The 18,884-nt window shown below is 34.4% G+C and overlaps 2 long non-coding RNA genes across 2 annotated transcripts in view; one reads left to right on the plus strand and one right to left on the minus strand.

Moving 5' to 3' along the window:
- Positions 1-18,884, minus strand: part of LOC127867251 (uncharacterized) — a 33,706-nt gene that overhangs the window by 11,756 nt on the left and 3,066 nt on the right. The window lies entirely within an intron of this gene.
- Positions 10,340-11,810, plus strand: LOC127867239 (uncharacterized). The gene is made up of 2 exons (XR_008043391.1): positions 10,340-10,675; positions 11,617-11,810. It is a non-coding gene; the product is annotated as an uncharacterized LOC127867239 (long non-coding RNA).

The raw sequence follows: 18,884 nt of genomic DNA on the forward strand, positions 1-18,884 counted from the left end.
ATACAAAATGGCAAATGTCGGGATTTCACAATCGACACTGGCGACAAAAGGCATACGGCTATGTAATTGGTTAAGAAGTTACAAAAAGAGCTCGATACATTGTGCGTGAACGCGTTAATATGCATTTATTTCACAACCCAAACGATCAATATTTGTGATAAAGTTATTGAATTTGATGAAGGTCAACTCGAACCTGAGTCATTTAATTTATCATTATTCCAATTATGGACGTTTCGTGCCACTAATAGTTCGTGCCAGATATTTGTGTTGAAAAGGGTAGACGTTTCGTCCCACGGAAAATATAAAGGCGGATAGGTGTTAATAAAACCGTTCCGTATAATACCGTATAGGTGTGAATAATGACGGGATGTATATAAATGTATTTAATAACGATAGTGTTAAAAATTATAATCATATATAATAAAAATACAATTGATTTATTGTTATTATAAAATACGTGTGCATAGTTCATTATGCTTAATAAATATAAAACATGAAGTGTTGTTAATTTCAACCTACATTTTGGATACTTTCAGCTTATTTGCTACAACTCGCCCTTATTTTTCTTTGGGTTAATTAAAATCAACCCAAATTAAAAAACCAGTCTACCGGAAGTTAGGAAACGGTTTTCGCATAGAAATAATATTCCTTAACAGTTTTACTTTTGGCGCCCAAGCGCTAACACGTGCTCTCATTTAGGAAAGATAAATTAGAGGTTTAATTGTTTTGACAATAAATATATAGTGATTGAATGGCGCAGGCAGATGTTGCTCATAATTCAACTGCTGGAAGTACTCTGGCAGATGATTTTCACCACGTTGACCGTGCAGAATCAGTGGGTGGAGAATCGTCGATTTCAAAATCGGTGTCTACAAGGAAACGCAAGTCTGAAGTAGATACCTTGGTACAGAATGTTAGTAACAGAATTAGTTCGTTGGAGACGAAAATTGACAAATTTTATGCAGTGTTGATAAATTATTGTCAGCAACTTCTGAAAATGAAAGTCATTCGTACGGCTCTGCAAATGGCAGGTGTGAAACGATGACTAGGAATGTTATCGGTGGAAACTGTTCACCTACTCGAGCAGAGGATGGACTGACTTAACTTGTTGGAAAAGATGAAAGACAGGTAAACATGAAACATTATTGTCTAAGAAACATAGTTCAAAGAAGGCTACATGTTTTAAGTCTGGGGCTTCCTTGGCCACTCAACCTTACAAAGGAATTGAATGTTCTGCCTATTCACGACAAAAAAAATGGCAATTCGTCATAATTGTATTCTCAACAAGCACTAGGACAGTTATTGTCAAATTTAAAGGACAGTGTACCAAATCTTTACAGATCTATGCAAACAGTCAAAGGCATTTTTGCAATGTCTCACAAATCGCTTGATCAGATTGCTAGATGTTCAGCATTCCATCATATTGTGCAACGTAAAGCAACTATTGCTTATACAGGAATTTTATATTACATTCTGATTTGAACTTAACGCTCTCAAGTGGCGGAGTGTCTTTTGCAACAACGATATGATAGAAATAAAAAAGATTGAGGAATTGTTACCAGAATTGGAGAAGAAGTCTTCTTAGAAGAGAAAGAGCCTGTTTGATCATAACAGTTAAAAACATTTAGATAAGAAGGTGCTAGGTTTGACAGATATACTTCATATGATCCATTTCAAGCAGGTACTTTTCGTTCTGAAAGAAGAAAATGTACTCAACAAAGGCCATTTGAGCGCAGGCCTAGAACATGAAGTCCTGCCAGAGAACCATTCAAAAAGCAGCCAGTTCCAGCTGGACGAGGCAGTAGGTTCAGTGCTCGAAGTGACTCGGTAAGAAAAATGTTGTACAATCCGGAGAAACCTGTAGGAGGTCGCTTAAAACACTTTCTACCAAAGTGGAAACTTGTAACTTAAGACAAATGGATTCTGTCAATAATTCAACATGGCTACAAACTAGAATTTTTAGAGAAACCAAAATTTCTAGGTCTAAAAGAGACCTTGATTTCAGAAAAAAATTCATTTATTCAATAAGAGATAGACATTTTATTTAAAATAAGATATGATTATGACTGTTCCTGCCAGACAGAAATTAAATAAAAAGTTTTTAGAGTACACTGTTTCTAGTATAAAAGAAAACAGAGGGGTATCGACCAGTAATCAATTTTAAATCTCTGAACAAGTATCTCCGAAAGGTTCATTTCAAGATGGACACATTATCAACAGTACTTGATCGCGTAAAGAAAGGAGATTTTGGTATTTCAATAGACCTAAGAAATGCTTATTTTCACATTCCAATACACCCGAAGCAAATCCGTTATCTGAGGTTTTGTGTTCAGAGACAGGCTTATAAGTTCAAAGCACTTTGCATCGGTGTGACATGATTTCCAAGAGTGTTTACAAAAGTAGTTCAAGTAATAGCTGCGTATTTGAGACAACAGTCAATAAAACTTGCCACATATCAAGACGATTGGATTGGATATCTTCTTTCAATCAGGCGTTTCAGGGGCTAATTGTGGATCGAATATTAATTTTTATGACATTATTAGAAATAGGATCCATGGGCAATCTATCAAAATCCAATCTTGTTCCAAGACTTCTTTTGTTTCACTTTTTTATATTGTTCCAAGTCACTGTCTGGAATACGTAGGGTCTGTTCTCCATATCCCACACAAAAGAGGGTAATTGCAATCAAATAAGCAATCCTGAAGTTACAAACACAGATTAGTACGGCTCAGGATTATTTACATTTGTTGGGTTTGATTGCATCATGTAAACAACTGGTTTTCAAATGGACGACAATTCATAATCCAATTCAAATGCATGTTCTCAAGCATTTGAAAGCTTCAGTAGACAGTTTATACAAACATATTCCATTGTATCCCAGTGTGTCATGTCACATGAACTGGTGGTTATCGGGAGCCAACATTTTAGCACACAGGTCACAATTGTAACATATGCTTCAAAAAGGGATGGGGAGGACATTTACACAATCCGATTGCTCAAGCGAAGTGTTCAAAACATCAGAAGCTGTGGCACATTAATTGTTTGAAGATGCAGTTAAGCAGACTGTCAGACATTTCTTACACCAGTGGACACAACAGTCTGTTTTGATTCGATCAGTCAGTCAGACTGTAGTACAATACATAAATCCTCAAGGGAGAACAATGTCAATTCAGTTATTTTCTCAGACATGGGATGTGTAGAACTTGGCAACTGCCAACAATATACAATTGAAGGCAGTACACATCGCAGGAAAGAACAATTACCTAGCCGATCGATTGAGTCGTAGTATTCTTTATTCAACAGAGTGGATGTTGAATCCAGCGATAGCAGATATGATATTAAAAATTTAAGGACACCCTCTGATAGATCTCTTTGCGACAAAACAAAACAAAAAGACAACACTATTTTGCAGTTGGTCATATCATCCACAAACGTATGTAACAGACGCATTTTAAGTCGCATGGGACCAAATCTTTGTATACGCTTTTCCACCTATACCTCTGATACCAAGAGTTCTATCTCACATGAAACAATTTCAGTGTCATATCATTTTAATTGAACTACATTGGCCAAGAAGGTTTTGGTTTCCTCAGTTACTGGACCTTTTAACAGCAAAACCAATAGCACTTCCTGTTCAGGACAATCTATTATCACAGAAAATGATCCTTTATCCCAATGTAAAAAACATCAACCTTACTGCATGGATATTTTCAACAAACAGTTTGCAACAAAAGGATTTTCTTCAGAAACAAGAAAGTTTCAGGAAGTTTTGTAGCTGGTGTGCGGAAAGGAATATTGATACCTTTTCAATATCTTTTACTGAAACAGCTCGGTTTTTAACAGATTTGTTTCATTCAGGTCTACAATACAGGACTATCGCAAGCTTTATGTCTATGCTTTCTTCTGATTTACAACCTGTAGATAAAATACCAGAGGGTCAACATCCATTTATTATTAGACTTCTTAAAGGAGTTTTTAACAGTAGACCACCGGTAAATAAAATTGTACCTAAATGGAATCTACCTATTGTTTTGGAGGTCTTAAAAGAGTGTCCCTTTGAACCTATGAACAAGGCAACACTGAAGTACGTGATGTGGAAGACTGTGTTTCTAATAGCAATAACCCATGTTAGACGCTGTGGTTATCTTCAGTCTCAAACACTTGGGAGAAGAAAATGTAAGTTTACAAAAAAGGGTGTTACTTTTGTAAAAAAAAAGGTTTAAGCAAGCAGGATCGAATTGGTCATAAAAGTCTGAATATTTTTATTCTGCATTTCAACAATTGTTGGACCCAAAGCGTGCACTTACTATATACAATTGAGAAGAACTAATAAATTGAGAAACATAAATAATTCTGCGGAGTTAAAATTATTTGTTTCGTATGTGAAAACTCTATAATCTGTATCGTCGCAAACTATTTTCAGATGGATTATAAAACTTTTAAAGTTGCATATTAACAGCATAACATGGATGTTCAGGCTAGAAGACGCTCAACTCGAGCAGTAGCCCCATCATGGGCGTTGTAAAAAGGTTTTTCGTGAAAAGTATCATGGAAGCAGCTGATTGGACCAGAGTCCACTTTTACGCGTTTCTATTCGAAGAGTGTAAATGTTAATTTTCTTGAATAGAAAGGTCGAGTTTTACATATCAATGAGTTCCTTTTGGGAAAAGAACTGTTTATGGATATGAATTGTTTTGTGTACATGACTTTAAGAATACGTTCTAGGAAAGAACAGAAAATGTTGAGGGACAATATTTGAAGCTATATAGTTGTTATGAAATAAATTAAACTGAAGGCACAGTGAAGCAGGTGAAGGAAAACTGAAGATACTACTAGGAACAGGGGTGAGACCTTATTGAGTTCATACACATCCCACCCTTCATTCACATTGCTTAGGATTCTTAAGATATCCAAAATGTATTTCAAGCAAGTATTTTGATGAAATGAAATTGATTTTTTTGTATCAAAAAATATTTGATGAATAATATACTTGCTTGACAACCCACAATTCCCTCCCTTCTATTAGGCGCTTGGTCGCCGAAAAGAACTGACAAGGAATATTATTTCTATGCAAACACCGTTTCCTAACTTCCGGTAGACTGGTTTCTTAATTTGAGTTAATTTAAATTATCCTAAAGAAAAATGAGGGCGAGTTGTAGCAAATAAACCGAAAGTATACAAAATGCATGTCAAGCGAGTATATAATTCATAAAATAATTTTTGACACAAAAATTCAATTTTATTTTATGCATCATGTGTATGTATAACATTTAAACATAATTTAAAAGCATGAATGAACAATATCGGTAATGAAATTAATCCAATAAAAAATAATAAAATGGTGTTGGGCATTTACTTTAAGAAAGCTTATGCTCTATTAGCGACTCGCAAACAATCAATTAGAAGCATGTGCCATAAGTGACTTGCAAACGCCAGATCTACGCTAGTGCGTAAAAATTAAATATCATTTATGTTGGAGGTCCCCTCCAGAATGTGATGCTCTACATGAAACGAACGTAGATCAGATAATCGATGTCGCAACCCGTAAATTGGAGTGTCAATCGCCAGACAGTGAGAACAAATAGCGACTTTGAAGGTATTTTGTAAATGTATTTACTATATAAAAAAAATAATAGATATCATAATTCACAGCATATTTTTCCAGGGTGGCATCGCAGAATTAACACTCGAGCAGGGTATCCCGACCTAGGGTTAAACGTGCTTGCCCGATGTTGCGCCATGAGGCAGATACGATGGACCTGACCATCCGCCCAGGGTCGGAGCACGCCCTCACTCGAGTGCACCAACGAAATTTCAGGGAAGTCCACGAAAGACTTTTCTACATAAGGGACAACTATGAAGTCAACGAGATGATGAAGATGCAACAAATGAGGACATGCAGTCACATCACAGGCCTGGGTCCGGACACAACACAAGACCAGATCCACGACGAAGAAAAATGTGTGTTTATTATGCTAATGTATGTTTTGTATATAGTTGTGTACTTGTATATACGTATACGTGTATATAGACAATATATATATATATATATGTATATATATATATATATGCTGTTTGCACATAACCATTTTCATATTGCTTCTGATTGGTAAAGGGTTTGAAAAAGTAAGCACACAATGCACTTTTAAGAAAAGGCATGGTTATGCGGTTCTTTCAAAATTCGGCATTTAAATTTTATAAAAATGTTGTCTTTTACAGTAAACTAAATAGCCATTAGAATATTGTGTAAAATGTAACTGTTTTAATCTAGTAAATTGTTGTCAAGAATGCGAAGCATGTTACATTTTACTTATAATCAAGTTATGTAGGATTATACTCCCGGAATTAATAAAACATATTTAACTCAAAGGCATGTTTTTTACTTTTTGGAATTTGTTAGGGTTTTATTTTTTGGAGATATGTATAGGGTAAGCATCGGTGTTCACACCTTAATCACTGAAATATGATAAAGTAAGAGACTATACTTAAATATTGCACTAAAAGAGGTAACAATATTACTAGAAAATTGCGGAAATAAGGTGCAAAAATGGTAGAGTTTGATTTTTGTCAAGCTCTTTCATCATGGCACACGATATATTTATTTTATTTCTCATTTTTCCCAGAATAAGATCCCTGTGTAAGAGATTAGACAAAACGCTTTATGCAGTGATCTCTCTTTAGTTTATGTCTGAGGTAACATTCCCGTAAACTAAATAATATTGAATATTCTCAAGACCTTAATTTTTGTTGTAAATGTTTCATATTTTTTCCAGATAACCTTCGATGAACCAAGAATACCAGATTTTGTATTTGCGCTACTTCGTTGACATCTGCAGCAGGGATGAGAAAACAAGTTACAAGTATGCTTGTGGTGTAATTTTAGAAATATTTTCAAAGGACTGTAACTATTGCTATTACTTCAATGTATTGTTGTTAATTGAATATTAAAACAAGCATTTGAAGTTCTGATGCATAGGACTTGAGCCTTAAAAGGGCTCTTGCCAGAATAAGATTCATAAAAAAAGAAAATCAGTCAAATTGAAAACAATTTAGTTATCCTCCACCAAATGTGGAGGGGTATAGAATTGGCGTTTTTCGGTCTGTCACAAAATTCATTTTTCACAGGGGGGATATCATTTCAACAAATGAGATTGTTTATTTCTACAGTTGCGCAGCTGTTAAACTATTTGGTGATAGGTTTGGCTTTCTATCAGCATCGTTTACAATCACAGTGATAATTTATATAGTAAAATCAGTGAGAATCATGTTAGCCATAAATTCATTAAAACGATAAAAAACCAAAGCATGTAAAGAAAAAATAAGATAATTATGGATAATTTAAAACAAGGGCTGTTTGTAAAACTTGCATGCCCCCCATATGGGCTCTCCGTTGTAGTGACAGCCATTGTGTGAATATGTTTTTTTGTCAATGTGACCTTGACCTTTGACCTAGTGACCTGAAAATCAATAGGGGTCATCTCACAGTCATGATCAATGTACCTATGAAGTGTCATGATCCTAGCCATAAGCGTTCTTGAGTTATCATCCGGAAACCATTTTACTATTTCGGGCCACGGTGACCTTGACCTTTGACCTAGTGACCTGAAAATCAATAGGGGTCATCTGCGAGTCATGATCAATCTACCTATCAAGTTTCATGATCCTAGGAATAAGCGTTCTTGAGTTATCATCCGGAAACCATTTTACTATTTCGGGTTACCGTGACCTTGACCTTTGACCTAGTGACCTGAAAATCCACAGGGGTCATCTGCGAGTCATGATCAATCTACCTATGAAATTTCATGATCCTAGGCATAAGCGTTCTTGAGTTATCATCCGGAAACCATTTTACTATTTCTGGTCACTGTGACCTTGACCTTTGACCTAGTGACCTGAAAATCAATAGGGGTCATCTGAGAGTCATGATCTATCTACCTATCAAGTTTCATGATCCTAGGCCTAAGCGTTCTTGAGTTATCATCCGGAAACATTTAACTATTTGGGGTCACTGTGACCTTGACCTTTGACCTAGTGACCTGAAAATCAATAGGGGTCAACTGCAAGTCATGATCAATCTACCTATGAAGTTTCATGATCCTAGGCCTAAGCGTTCTTGAGTTATCATCCGGAAACCATTTTACTATTTCGGGTCACCGTGACCTTGACCTTTTACCTAGTCACCTCAAAATCAATAGCGGCCATCTGCAAGTCATGATCAATGTACCTATGAAGTTTCATAATCCTAGCCCCAAGCGTTCTTGAGTTATCATCCGGAAACCACCTGGTGGACCGACCGACCGACAGACCGACATACCGACAGACCGACCGACAGACAGACAGACAGACAGGTCTTACAGACCGACCGACATGTGCAAAGCAATATACCCCCTCTTCTTCGAAGGGGGCATAATAAATTGTCTGATAATGATTAACTGTCATACCCACAACTCAAACTAATGTTATTATTTTGGTTTAATGTCCTCACTTAATAGAAAACTGTACTTAACAATACTTGTCAGGTCAAATTAAGGTAAACTTTGCATAATGTCACAAATTGATATAATATAACATCAATGATGATGCAAAACAAGACACATATTATTTACCAGTGTGTCAAACCCAAAACACATGGAAATCCTTTTATTATTCATATAACTATTCAATTTCAGGCTACATCTGCCATTGAAAGAACTTGTGTCAAACAATAATGCAGATGAAGATGAAGGTTACACAGTGAAAAAAGAAGGGATGTTGAAAAACACACAGTATAAAGTGCTGAGGTTTAGCTAGTCTATGCCTGTCATCATACTGTTTGCATCGTGCTTGTTTTCCTTTAGCTAGTTGCTTTCTTAAGGCCACATTATTGGCTCAATCATGATAAATTAAGTCATTATAATGTTTATATTTACATTATGGCAAGATAATATCAGAAACGAGATCAAGTAGTTTAACCTTTTTGCCACGCTAGAAGCAGAAATCATTGCAAACTCTAGCTGAAAATTTGTCAGAATGTTTGTCGTCACAACTATATGTAATAACTAGTCAACCGGACATATCTTAGAAAAACCATGTTAACAATCTTAAAGCTAGAATTATTTTATTCGATGTTGATTGAACTTGGCCATTGTTTTTATATTGATACTAATTGTAGTATCGTATCATGTTATGAGTAATGGCTTAAGGGAAGTAATTCTGTTATGCTATTACAAGGATTATTGTTAGAGTTGCACATGTTCTTAGAGGACTCGATGGTGTGAGCAACATCTTTGATGACATTGTAGTTCATGGACAAACGTATGTCAGTTCAATCTACCAAACATTGACTTCATGGGACTGAAATTATCTAAAACTGAAGTTGAAATAACTGAATCCAAGATAGAAGCAGTACGAAATGCTCGTCAGCCGCAGAAAATTTCTGAAATCGAAAGTTTTCTTCGACTTGTGAACTTCAGCTCTCGATTTATTCCGTTAACAAGAAACAAGATATGTGTTTGTTAGGAACACTATGTCCCCTTTTGCGCCGCTTTGAAGCTATATATTTGACCTTTGACCTTTAAGGATGATCTTGACATTAACCTTTCACCACTCAAAATGTGCAGCTCCATGAGATACACATGCATGCCAAATATCAAGTTGCTATCTTCAATATTGCAAAAGTTATTGCAAAATGTTAAAGTTTGACCAAACAAACAAACAAACCAACCAACAAACCAACAGACAGGGCAAAAATAATATGTCCCCGCTATAGTGGTCGGGGACATAAAAATGAACCATTTGTCTGGGGAACAGAACAGTCGGAAACTATCAATAAACTTAGAGAAAGCGTTTTGCAGTTAGTAGTTTGGGATATTTCGATAGGAACAGAAAAACGGAAGTGATTTGTGATGCTAGTCCAGTTGGATTGGGTTGTGTTCTAGTACAAGAAGATGAACACGGAGAATTACATGTCATAATGTATGCGAGCAGAGGACAGAATTGAGCGCAAATACTCGCAAACAGAAAAGGAAGCTCTTTCTATTGTATTGGCATGCGAACGACTACAAATGTACTTGGTGGAAACAGATTTCACACTAGTGACTGATCACAAGTCTCCTTCACTTTATGCTATTTATCCAACTATTGATTCCGCGCCTCAGAGTTACCGAATACCTCACCGAGAACCGTATTTACCTTGAGCGTCTGATCGACATGGAGCTGGACTCGAAATTGCCCAATCGTGATACATCGGCTATCTCGGATTCCTCCGTAAGAGAGGCCTCGTGGCTAACGGTCGCCATATTGCCTTGTATTACTACTTTACTACCCAAAAGGTTGTCAGTCTATTGTTATGAGTCTGTATACATGCGCGTTGAACTAGCGCCAAACTTTTTACCGAAACTTTGATATTAAGAGCACTATTAACGTTCATTTGTGTTGCATTTTGACCTATTATCCAAGTGATTTACTTTTCCATTATTATTTAATCACCCTATCATCCAATTTTTAAGATGAAAGTACGGTGTTTACAAAACCAACCAAACCGAAAGTGAAACTGGATGCATTACGTTTCGCGATGTAAACATTAAATATTTGTTCAGTTTGAGGAAGCGAATCGATAATAGACGTTGGAATATGTATGCAATACAGACTATCATTGCCGATTGTAGTACTGGCTAAAAAATACCTTTTATGACAGGTCATGTATAGAACGTTAATCAAATAGTGACCATAAATCACTACAAATGTCTGGGTTGTTCATTAACCCATTTATGCCCAGTGGACTCTCCCATCCTTCTAAATTGGATCAATTTATTTCCAAAAGTAGGGCTGTCTGGTATATTTATTTCTATATTTAGAATATTTCTTACAGAAATTTCTTTAAGCAAACAGCGCAGACCCAGATGAGACGCCGCATTATGCGGCGTCTCATCTGGGTCTACGCTGTTTGCAATGTCCTTTTTTTCAGGACACTAGGCATGAATGGGTTAATATAATTAATGCACGTTTCTGATCTAATTGCCTGTATCTAGTTGTAATTACCATGATATTGATAAAATTGAAACGTTTTTTTTTCATAAATTAACATTACATGTTTTATTTTTATCATTTAGGGAATATATAATTGTATCATTATCATCATTAAATATTCTGAAAATGATCTAAATTATCATGATTACTTTAAAGTAGAATTTTTAAATTTTACTCATTATTTTTAATGAATTTGCACATTTGCTTGATTCAAAATAAAATGTATTAATAAGGGTTTCAGTTGTTAGTTTTAACCCATTTTTAGTTCGATTAAATTTAAAGTACTAACTACGTACATGTATGTGAAATGCTCTTGAGTTCGTTTCCTGGGCCTAGAACCAGTACTTGGGTGTCTCTTGGAGATTTCTTAAGAATGCTCCCACACTGGGGATCAAACCAGTGACCTCCAGATCATTAGGTGGACACCACATCCATTACACATCAGCGACCTTTAATTAGTAAATTACTTTAGTATTGCAGCATTATATAATGTTATGTTGCTACATATTTTTGGAAAATGATTAATGTGCAGTACTAAATAAATCTAAATGCAGACAATTTTAATTGTGTATATTGTGTGATTATTAGTTACAAATTCCCTTTTTACAGGTATACTGGATTATGAAAGACTGATAAACATAAAATTGACAACTCATCTCCCCAACGATACTTTGTGTGGCTCATTCTCAGAACAAACCCATAGTCAGTGAGAAAACTACAGTGTAAAAAGACCACTTGATTGTGACAATTATGGCTGACAAAGCAAATGTTATCATTTAAAATAAAGAAAACTTCCAGTTCAATATACATTTTATACCAATTATGACATTGGCCAACACAGAAAATAATTATAAGGTTGATTTTCCCAAAATTGACTGTTACAATTGGATACTGTTTTAAGCTTCACTCTACTTTGTCTGAAAATAAAAGTCCTAAATGATGTAATAGAAACATACATATTTAATTTTTAGTTTTACAAGGATATATATATACATACATATATTATAATATCTTTGTATCGATGGTCAATAAATTTAATTTTAACTAATATATACATACACATTTTATACATGTGTATGCTTTGATTTTTTCTATTGAAGCCAAATTAATATCCCATTAGATAGATAGATAATATCACAGCAGTATTCCTATTTTGTCTGCAAGTACTGCAGAAATCATGGATTATTATTTTACTGAGTCAGCCTTAATCTTTATATTATAATTGTTAAAACAGATTAAGATGTGCATTATACAATTGAGGATGCATCAAGATTAAAATATGGTACATGTATAAATTAATAAAGAATCAATAACAATCAGAAACTGTGCATTTTTTTCAGTATTGTGTGAAAGGATTTGAAGTCATGATGTGTTTTTGAAATATGATTTATGTGAATTTGAATAAATATATAAAATTTAGTGATTTTCTCAGACAAAACTGTTAATTACATACTATAGTATTCAGAATGTATTATTGTAATATTCATTCGAATTTTAAAGTACAAAAAGCACTTTTCCCTGGCATTTGTATTTATAGTAATTGCATATTTTATAATTCTGACAGCATTTATAAACTGTGTTCATGCAAGCATGAACACGGTTTCATTTTTTGAGTATTTAAACAAGAAGGCCATGATGGCCCTGTATCCCTCCACTGCTGAAAAAAGGCTGAAACAAATTTCTCTGCATGTGCAAATACTTAAATATAGGCCCTATTTAAGCACATGTACACTTTTGTGACCTTCTGGGCTGGGTCAAATTTAACCCCAGAGGCATAATTTGGGAAAACTTTGTAGAGGACTACTATATCTCACTACATACAAAATGTGGTAGCCCTAGGTCCTAGAGTTAAGGACAAGAATATTTTTAAAGTTTTCACAAAATAAGCAAGATATAAGCGTATATAATGTTCAATTTTGTGACATGCGGGTCAGGATCAAATTTGACCCAAAGGGCATAATTTGAACAAACTTGGTAGAAGACTATAAGATGTTACTGCATACCAAATTTGGTAGCCATAGTCCAAATGGTTTTCGACAAGAAGATTTTTAAAGATTTCACAAAATAGGCGCTTTAAAAGCGTTTATTCAATTTTGTGACCCCCCGGGGCAGGGTCAAAGTTGACCCCAGAGGCATTATTTGAACAAATTTGGTAGAGGTTTATTAGATGTCACTACATACCAAATTTGGTAGCCCTAGGCCCAATGGTTATGGACAACAAGATTTTTAAAGTTTTCACAAAATAGGCCCCATATAAGCGTATGTTCAGTTTTGTGACCCCGGGCAGGGTCAAATTTGACCCAAGGGGCATAATTTGAACAAACTTGGTAGAGAACTATAACATGTCACTACATACCAAATTTGGTAGCCCTATGCCTTATGGTTAAGGACAAGAAGAGTTTTAAAATTTTCACAAAATAGGCACTATATAAGCATATAATTGATTTTGTGGCCCCCGGGGCAGGGTCAAATTTGACCCCTGGGGCATAATTTGAACAAACTAAGTAGAGGACTATACAATGTCACTACATACCAAATTGTGTAGCCCTAGGCCTAATGGTTATGGACAAGATTTTTTTTAAGTTATCACAAAATAGGCATTATATAAGCATATGTTCAATTTTGTGACCCTCGGGTCAGGGTCAAATTTGACCCTAGGGATTAAATTTGAACAAATTTGGTATAGGACTATTAGATGTCACTATATACCAAATTTGATAGCCCTAGGCCGGATTGTTATTGACAAGAAATTTTTTGAAGTTTTCACAAAATAGGCCTTATATAAGCATATGTTCAATTTTGTGACCCTCGGGGCAGGGTCAAACTTGACCCCAGGGGCATAATTTGAACAAACTTGGTAGAGGACTATAAGATGCCACTACATACCAAATTTGGTAGCCCTAGGCCCAATGGTTATGGACGAGAAGATTTGTAAAGTTTTCACAAAATATACCCTATATAAGCATATGTTCAATTTTGTGACCCCCGGGGCAGGGTCAAATTTGACCCCAGGGGTATAATTTGAACAAATTAGGTAGAGGACTATTAGATGTCTCTACATACCAAATTTGATAGCCCTAGGCCCAATGGTTATGGACGGGAGATTTTGGAAGTTTTCACAAAATAGGCCTTATTTAAGCAAATTTTCAATTTTGTGACCCCCAGGGCAGAGTCAAATTTGACCCCAGGGGCATAATTTGAACAAATTTGAAAGAGGTACACCCCAGGAACATTCCTAAGATATTTCATCAGAATTGGACCAGTAGTTTAGGAGAAGATGTTTAAAGGAAAAGTTTATGCATGGATGCACGATGGACACAGGACCTTTGGCCAGTGGAGCTAAAATCAAATTAAACATTTAGTTTTAATTTAATATCAGTTTTTATATGCAAGTGTCTATTTCACTTATAAATTAAAACAGCATATTATTCATTATTGAAAAGATTATTCCAAGCTTGATGTCATATTTCAACTTTGCATAGTGTAGTTAATTGAACATTGTATTGACCTGTATGGGCAGCTATATTTTTTAATTTATGTATGTTGTATTATACAAAATGCATTAATTCTACCACAAGTAGACCATATAAGGCCTACTGCTACTAAATAGGCACTGGTATGAATTTGACACTGTTTTTGATGCTCATACAAAACTTATATTATTACTACGCTTTAGTATATTAAATATTTTCAAGTTTTTGTTCAACATTTTTTGCAAAAGAAAAGAGTGTCTTAATGCATTTGAAAATATACTTAAAACAAACTAAAAATGCATTTTAACATACCTTTTTCCTGGTAAAGTGTATTTGGGATGATAAAAAATACACTTGAAGAGTATTAATGCTGGAAAAATACAGAAAAAAATACATTTGTTTCGGTTAGAAGTGTGTCTTGTCTGCATTTTTAAGTGTATTAAATGCACATCAAATGCAGATAAATACAATGCCAATACTGTTACATGTATTGTAATGGACATAAAATGCTTCTTGTAATTAAATGCTTTAGTGAATTGAAATAACCTTTTATAACGTTTTAACAATTAATAATACCTTTTTATATAAATTTTCTTTTGAAATGTGACACTTAAATGATTTTTGCACCACTAGTAAGAGATGTAAGAGATATAATTTGTGCTCATAATGCTTTATCATTACACTACATAATATCATTTGTTGTATGAAAATTACCCGTAAAATTCTTGTGAAAGCTCAAGAGATCAATAGCAGCGTGCCATATAAAGCAACTGTTGAAAGCACACTGAGAAATTTTCAATATAAATACATCCATAGAATTATAGCTACAAATAAATATCTCTTTAAATGCAAATTATCTAATTCAAATCTGTGTGACTTCTGCAGTGAAAACATCGAAACTATAGAACATCTTTTTTGGGAGTGCAAACACATCCAGCCTATTTGGAATCAATTAGCAATTTTTCTTGAACAACAGCAACTAAACGTTAAACTTTCTTTCTTAAATGTAAGTTTCGGAATTAACTCATTGAAATCAATAGACTGTAATAATATTGTTAATTTTATTCTTATAATGATGAAATATTTTATCTTTATTATGAAGTACAAAAAACAAGTACCAAATTTTAATTGTTTTGTCCATAGTCTTAAACTAAAAATCCAGATTGAGAAAGAAATAGCCCTCAGTAATGACAGATTACAAATCTTTGAACAAAAATGGAATCGGATTAAATTCTCATAATGTTTGTCCACTTATATACATTTCACTCTTATGTTAGTTTATCTTTCTAAAATATATATATATATATATATATATATATATATATATATATATATATATATATATATATATATATATATATATATATATATATATTTCAATCTTATAAGATCATTGTGAATGTACAACAAAACACACAAGTCCAGTATGCTTTCTTCCGACTTTATACAACTCATCATTTTTCATAACTATTCTTCTGTTGTTCTTTCCTTTTCTCTTTGAAAAAAATATATACATATTAGCATATCTTGTATAACATGTCTGAATTTATTGCTTTGTACAATCACTATACTATGTTGTATGATCATATACATGTATACATTGTATGTATTATATTGAATAAAAAAAAAAAAATAGCAGCGTGCTATACCCTGCTCCTTTTTACATGACTTGATGGTATTTAGTCCCTAATTATACATGGCTAAGGGAAAATTAATGTGCAGATTTGACAAATAAGTCTTAACTGGGATCCAATTGGCAGACTTTCATATTACTTGTATTTAATTTAAATCATGATCTGAATTGCTCTTTGGCAAATCTTTGTTGGTCACAGTATTCAACTGAATTTTGTTCACTTTGCAGTGATTATATTTTTTATATTTATCAGACAACATCTTTCTTCAAAAGTTTAACATGATTGCTTGGTTAATTTAGAAACAAGATCAATGCATCATAACATAAAATGAAAAATGTGTAATAGTAAAAATGGCAGCAAAAAGCACTAGATTATCTGCCTTAAATCTGAGACGATATGTTGATGTATTGGAATTTCTCATAAATAATGTGCTCCATAGTTGTATAATGGTATAGTCGCATGCATGAGTGGTGTCAATGTCACAATACCAATTAAAGCCTATAATTTACTAAAACAATTTGAAGTTTGATGTGAGTTTTTTTTCAAGATCTGTTATATATAATTATATATACATGTATTATATATATATTGTTGAAAAGTTAACATGCAATAAGTTTACTGTAATTAAGTGACAAATAGTTTTACTGATTTGGTTGGATGCATATATGCAGATATATCATGGTTTGTGCAGAGGACAGTAGCAAAAACAAGAGCTGTCTCCGTAGGATGACATACGCCCCCGATAAACGCTTTAATAGAAGTTATGAGCATTTTTCAAAACCTAAAAGCCGACCCTAAGTTCAAGGTCAAAGGGGTAAAAATTTGTGTGTGTATGGGAAGGCCTTGTCCATATACACATGCATACCAAATATGAATGTTACATCTGAAGCGACATAGAAGTTATGAGCATTTTTTCGAAACCTAAATGCAAAGTGTGACGGATAGACAGACGGACAGTGTGATCACTATATGCCCTCCTTTGGGGCATAAAAATGTGTTTCACATTGTTTTGGTAAATTAGTAATGTAGTTAAAAGAACAGAATCATCAATGATAAAGTAATTGATTATAAAGTGTTGCTGGCATATTTGATGCATTCATCTAGCTATGAGAAGGTCCCTGTTTTATCCCCACTGGCACCGAGTGAGGGTTCTCAAAATCTTTAGACAATATGAATAACTACATAATTTATAGGGTCGAGAGCCTTGTTGATATGGGGGCTAAACACCTGAAATCAAAGCGACCCAGGTTAAAGGCCGAGGCCAAATTAATAAACCAGAGGCCGCATGAGCCTGCTATACTCTGAACAAGTATTGTTTCTTCTCAGAAAACTGGCTTAAGTGTCTTACTAAGCTTTAGACTCTGAGTTTCAGTGCAATCAATCTAAAATAAATTGGTCAAATTAAATAATAATTTGTAAAAAATAAACATTCTGCACAAATTCAATTATTTACTTTACCTGTGTGCATGAATCATTTCAGTCTTGATGGTTAGTGAACTATGTCAAAAGCACCATATCTATGAAACACTTGTTTTTTGAATAGTGCAATGTTCCACAGAAATGCTGCTGATGATTATTCTACACGATGATGAATTATTAGATATATTTCTAAATTCCATTTCCACCAACAATTCGGTTATTCCACTACCAGTTCACATGCTTCATACACAGTTGAAAATAACACTATTTCACTCAACAACCGTGACACATGTACTCAATTTTTCAACTTTTCGCAATTAAAATTGTCTTCTACTGTTATTGTTGTTGTTGTACTTTTGAAAGTAGTTCGAAAGATGGCGACCATTAACCCAGAGATTGATTTATGAAATAAATCGTCTGCTGATCCAGAGTGGAAATTGCCGATAAACAATTCCCGATTTACAACGATTTTGACGTTATAACGTAAACAAAAGGACAAATCTGTGTTGTAAGTTGATAAACTCGTATTTGCTTATTGTACTAATGCGGATTATGTTCGGTAGCAGGGGTATTTCGATACTTTTACTCTTTTATCCCACTTTTACAGCGAAATCGGTTGATTAAAGCCCCGTTGATTAAATTTCATCTATAATCAACGGCAAGGCTATAATCAATGGCACGAAATGACGTCATGAACTGCCGAACCGGGACTACTTTTTCCCACGCACCTCGTCACCTGTATTTGCCAAGTGCATCAATAATAAAAACAATCTCAAATGTTTGTCAATCTTAATGAACTTAAAACAAAGGAAAGTAGCAAAAAACGAGTTTTTTTGTCATTTATTGTCATTAAAACCTAGTATTAGGTAAATTTAACACTATGCAAATAGGTTCTGTTGTTGTTGCTCCCCTTTGAAGATGTTAGTTAGAGTTGCTCCCCTTTGACCGTAGAAAACAATCGTCTGGACCAAGAAATCCTGTGTTCATTTACAAGCTGTACTCGGATATGCGTCCATCTGATTTTTCTTCAAAGCATCTTTTCTACCTGTCAATACGCACAAATGACACTGCATCCCGGTGATTCTTGCGTCAACAATTAGGTGTCAACAAGTTAGGTCAGATGCTGAAGGCCATGGCAAAAGACGCCGGCTTTCTCAAGCACAAGAGAATAACGAACCACTCAGTTCGCAAATTCCTGGTCCAAAAACTTCGAAATGCAAACATTCCACCCACTGAAACCATGGCCATAACAGGGCACAACAATGTCCAGTCAATAACCAATTATTCCAACATATCTGTTGACCAGCAGCAAAAGTGATCATTCTTGCTCAGTCCAGTTAATGTAACAATC

The sequence above is a fragment of the Dreissena polymorpha genome, chromosome 2, assembly GCF_020536995.1.
Source record: "Dreissena polymorpha isolate Duluth1 chromosome 2, UMN_Dpol_1.0, whole genome shotgun sequence".
Lineage (NCBI taxonomy): Eukaryota > Metazoa > Mollusca > Bivalvia > Myida > Dreissenidae > Dreissena > Dreissena polymorpha.